The following is a 5,917-nucleotide window of genomic DNA, read 5'->3' as shown; positions in this document are numbered from 1 at the left end:
GGGGGGGGGGGGGGCACCTCCCCCCCCGCGTCCCCTGCGTAATCTACTCCCCTGAGCTCCAGTAATGATCCTGAGACCTGTGTGACACTGAGCAGTTATAAACCTGTAGTAGAGAAAAGATACAGGAAATGAAAGTCGATGGCATCGACAGAGACGTGAATATTGAGAGATAACTTCACATTTGGCAGACACTTCCATCCAAAGTGACTTACAGTGCGATCCGACTATACATTTAATTGGTTCCTACATTCCCTGGAAATCAAACCAATGACCTTGGTTTTGCTAGCACCATGCTTCATTGTTTGAGCTACAGAAGCATTTGTGTGAGGCTTTTAAATGTAGTTTGCCAATCTTTTTCTTCTCATAAATCTTATGACATCACTGCACACAGAACACAAAAAAATGACAATAGTGTCACATCTCCAGCTCTTGTAGACACGACTGTAACTCTCTGACTAACTGACGCCTACTGAGGGGCCAAAACAGAAATCATCTAACAGTGATTCAGCTGAGTAGCAAACACACTCCTGCTCCATACATCACTCTCTTGTTTCCAACTCTCTCTCTCTCTCACACACACACACACAGTCAGAAGAGAGGAAATGGAAGCAGGCAGTGGAACAGCAGTAAGCGATTCAGAGGGGAAATTGAGAGGCAACAGCTTGAAACAGCACTTCCTGCCTTTGCACTTGAGAGAGTGTCTGAAGAATATGCCCAGTACAGATAAATGCATAAATTTGATAAAACAAACTTGGATTAACTGAAATGAAATGAAACCTCCCTCTTTAGAAATAAATATGTATTTATAAGACCATTTTAAAGCATTTTTACATTTTTTAAATACTTTATCAGTTCACCTATTGACATTTTCAAGCTCAATATTTTAACTGTATTGAACAGATTTTTAGATATGTTTCAAGATACAAGAATACTGCCTTCAAAATACACGTGGTGCATTAATATTTGCTAGCTAAGGCTGTTATTATCAGTTTTTGCATTGACTATGTCACTTTCAACCCCATACTGTTTTGAACGTGACAGCGTCATTGGAAATATGTCAAGTGTAATTTATTACATGGTACACTAAAACCACTGAATCCAGTTATTTATTATTAAATTTATTAAATTATTTACATTCACACATCAGGTACTTTCACCCAAAACAGCTTAGTTTGCATTAAAAGTTCAACATTTAAACATTTATCCATTCCCTAAATCAAACCATTGGTGGACTGCTGAATGACTTTATCAGCATTAAACTGTAAGTATATTAATTCCAAACATATTGTAACTAAAAGTAGAATAATGTTGTAATACTTTAGGCAGTAACAATTAGTTACAATATTTCACAAAGAACCAAAATATTAGACTGGCTAATACATTGAACTTGGGCCTCTGCATGCATATTGCTAGCATAGTGGCTGTTTATTAGTACTTACAAAGCACATATTTATGCCTTATTCTGCATGACCATGTTTTAGATCCCTTATACCTAAACTTAGTAACTACCTAAATTTAACAACTAACTAACTATTAATGAGCAGCAAACTAGGAGTTTATTGAGGCAAAAGTCATAGTTAATAGTTAGTTAATAGTGAGAATTGGTCCCCAAACTAAAGTGTGACCTAAAACTTTGCGTAGATTTCAACCTAAATGACACAAATCCCAAATCTGCGCAAAATTCCCTTTGGCAATCCTTGATGGTGGAAGATTGTGCCTACATGCATCTCAACCCTGTCTCCTCCCCTAAATAACAATATAGGGAGCTTACAATGCCTAGTTTGTGCATTGAAATATGCATACACAATTGTGTATGTTTTATACATCAGGCCCCTGTTCTTCTAGTCTGTAGTTCTAATGATGTATATGCTTTATATACAAATTGATTTCAATATAAGTAGTTATTCAGTAGATAATGTATTGTTACAATGGTGCACATATAAGTATATATGAAAACGGATGCTGAATTCGGAACCGCATACTAGTACTAGTAAACTTAAATTTAATTTTTAACTTTTTCTCCATTCTAATATCAGTAGAGCCCAGAATCGAAAGTGTGTAATATGCTTTCACTGTACACATGCCAATGTTTGTGATGCTTTTTGTTTCATGAGTTTCTTTATTTAAGTATCAAACAAATATCATCAGTGCAGGTGTATATTCTCTCCTTCTCCCTATAGGTACACAGCTTGTCCAATTCTGTTCTGGAGATGCAGATGTAACATTTGTCATGTCAATAAAACTATTTGCACTGAATTGATTAACTGTAGGGCTGAGGGCTCCCTGTTGGCTTTCTGACAAGAGAGAGCGAAAATGTGTGTGTGTGTGTGTGTGTGTGTGTGTGTGTGTGCGCGTTTTTGTGACATGTGAGGACACGCATTTGCATAATGACATGGAGAAGGTATCACCAAACACAGATTGTATCAGTCGTGTCGCTGCTGACGGGGCTGCGCTGACTGTGTCTGGACCAGTGCTGTTCAGGGCTGATACTGCACCCTGGAGATCACCCAGATAACAGCACTGACCTCCTCTCTCATTCACACCGCGGAGGAGGAGGAGGAGGAGGAGGACAGCCTCTCCCCTGGGACAGAGGACTGCTGCACCGAGGGGCAGGAGGGGAAGCCTGAGAAAGGGCAACTGGAGGAGGAATGGAAAAATTAAAAGAATCTACATTAGATCTGAAATTAACAATTAGTAATGTTTAATTTGTGAAAGAATCATTCCTCGTTCTTTTTTAGAGTTCTGCAAAGCACTTTAGGACTTGAGTAAAATGTATCTGGCAAAAAGAGGTAACACTTTATTTTAAGGATCAATTCTCACTGTTAACAAGCATGCATATTACTAGCATATTGGCTGTTTATTGGTAAGTGCATATTAATGCTTTATTCTTCATGATCATATTTTAGATCCTGCAACCCTACCCCAGTGGTTTTCAAACTTATTTAAGAGCGCACCTTTTTTCTTCTTTTTAAATTGATGCGACCCATATCATTCATTGTTATTATCACTGTCAATTATTGCCATTCGATTTGGAGAGGGAATCCCGAATTTATATGCAGATGTCACTCTCACGAAACTTTGCAGCGTGTTGGTCCTCTTAGCAGCAAGAAAAAAACCTTTTATTCAGAGTTTGAATGGATTTAGCGCACAGAGCACTCCCTTTATAATCACTAAAATGTTGTCACTCATTTCAGTTTATCGCGATCTCACAAAGTTCCTTTAAAATCAATTGAGCTCTACATCGCACAATAAATCTTTTATTTACACCGTGTCTACACTTTGTTATAATGACAGGATTCACGAGCTTGTGTAACTCAGCTCTGAACAAAAACTCCGGCGCTTTGAGCACCTCTGATTGGTCATTGTGTTCATGAATTCAACAGACATGTCTGTGATTGGCCACGTTGCTCAACACTGCAAAAATACCTTTGAAGCCTCTCTCCACAGCGCCACATCCTATATACACCCATATATATATGCTTATAAATTAGCCTATATGAATTTTTTTTTGAAAATCTAAACTCTGGGATGGACTTTTGAAACAGTGAGTTGTTATTGGTCCAATGCAACAGAGCAATGTGAACCACTTAATTTAAATAAAGCAGACTTCCCAGTGCTTGAACAAATATCTTTTGCAACCTGAAAGGCAATAAGTATTTTGTGAACAAGTAATGGTCTTCACTTTTTCACTCCTTACGATCTTCTAGTGCGGGATTGTTAATCAGGTGTGGGAGCCAGGTCTTTCAGTGTTGTCGCTCCCAGGTTGTGAAATGCTCTTCCTCAAGACATCTGTCAAGCATCCTCCCTTCTCTCCTTCAAAAACCTCAAACAAGTTTTTTCTCTGAATATTACTCTTCAGTTCTTGGTCTGTAAATTGTAACATATCCTTGTTATGGATATGTTATTTATTTGAATCACTCTTTGTTTGTATTTCTAACCTAACTTTGAAAGTAACCTCTGTATATTACTTTCAACCCTTGGTATGTGTATTGTGATTTGATGTTGATGTTTATTTGGTTCTGTTCCTTATTTGTCTCTGTAAAGCGACTTTGCGTGTTGGAAAGGTGCTATATAAATAAAAATTATTATTATTATTATTTTGTGTCCATTTAATGCATTTCAACAAGCAATTCACCTTAGTTAAGAAGATTTGGTTAAATACTCGAATAAAGAGCTGCAAAAGTCCATCATGACCCTTCAAGCACTGCATTAAAACATGCTTTGGAAGGCGCAGATAGACAGCTAAGTAAATATTGCCATAGGCATAATTTAGGAAAGAGCATGATATTGTTTGATCCACAACCTCACATATAATCACACGTAAGTAACAGCACAAGCCTGTTCTTGGTTTTTCTCATTCATCGGAGTATTTATAAAGACAGGCCAATTCCTCTGCTTAAATCTGTTACTGCCCACAAAATGAGTGTCTGCCTTTGAATTTAGAGTGTTCATTAATAGGATATTATGTGCTGCAGTACTTCATAGTAATGGAATATTACACACATGGTCTGAGGGATTCTCACTGTCTTGGGTCTTGATGAAATATCAATATACTGACATCACACAGTCTATAGGAATTATAAAGTGACAATGAAAATGCAAGTGAGCAGTGAAAATGTACATAAAAGCTAATAACACTTAGTACAAAGCTAGAAACATCTAATTTTGCTTAACAATTACTTTATTAGTGGTGCTTTGTTTAAGTATCACTATTACCGTTGTTCAGATTTGGGGGTGGGGGGCATAACCATAAGTATTAAACTTTGTCAGTAACTTGTTTCACATTGTTAGTGCGGTGGCACATTATTTTACAGTCCTGTTCTGAATTATAATGTATGATCTGTATTATATTTCCATATGCTCATACAGACAGTATTTGATTTCTCTTACTGAATGGTAGTTGAATTCACAGCATATCTGCAGGAGACAGACAGCCTTTCTGCCAGCCAAAAGACAGATGATTGTCAACAGACAGGTGGAGAACAAAGATTAGAGAGCCTCTTGAAAAAGAAGGGAGATGTGGAGGTAGGGTGGATTTTGTTAAGGGCTCTCTGAATCCTAAAGGATACGTGTATATCAGTCTATCTAAGGCTAATTCATGTCAGAACGTGTATCTCATATCTTGGGAATGGCCAGGGTGAGCCTGTTAAAAATGGAAGTTGATGCAGGGGAGAAAAGGTCCCTCATGCTTTTTCTCATGACCTTACCTTATGCTCTAATCCTAGAACACACTTTGCCCTTTTCCATCTTCCTCCATTTTCTTTAAATTCTAGACTAGAGTAACATGGTGGATTCAAGCACATTTTGTTTAGCTATAGAGTTTAAGTAGGGTTTTCAAGTAATCCTTTGCAAAATATAAGTACAAATGTGAACAGTGTGATTAATATAATATAATATAATATAATATAATATAATATATTTGTGAGAAATATGGACTGTCTGTGTTGTGTTCCGATGCTACGTGTGTGTGTCTCCTGGCTACCCTGTGTTTTCCCCCCCAGTTTGGACTATTAAAGACTGATTTCCTTCCAGTGTTCATTTCGTTGACGAATAATTTTCGTCATAATTATCGTCAACGACATTCTTTTCACCGACGACAAGGAAATAAACGAGACGAAAATATTAGGGAGGGACGATTTGGGAAGAGATTCAATCAGAACGAATATGCTGCGTGGTTCGGAGGTTAGATGCAAAACCGGAGACGTTCCCTCTCGAGTTTTCATGAGCTATCACGGAGACATTTCTCCGTTATGGGAACGATATTCAACCCCGCCATGAGAGAGGCTACGAGCAGCCTGTACAAGTCACATATTCAGCGAAGATAGAACACACAATTCCCACAACCAATAGCGATGCTTGCAAGGCGGGCTCGCAGCTGATAGGTGGAGACAAGCCAATGAGCGCCTAAAGCCCAGTA

Source organism: Sinocyclocheilus anshuiensis, unplaced genomic scaffold, assembly GCF_001515605.1.
Source record: "Sinocyclocheilus anshuiensis isolate Anshui unplaced genomic scaffold, SAMN03320099.WGS_v1.1 scaffold586, whole genome shotgun sequence".
NCBI lineage: Eukaryota > Metazoa > Chordata > Actinopteri > Cypriniformes > Cyprinidae > Sinocyclocheilus > Sinocyclocheilus anshuiensis.
This window is presented reverse-complemented; position numbering follows the sequence as displayed.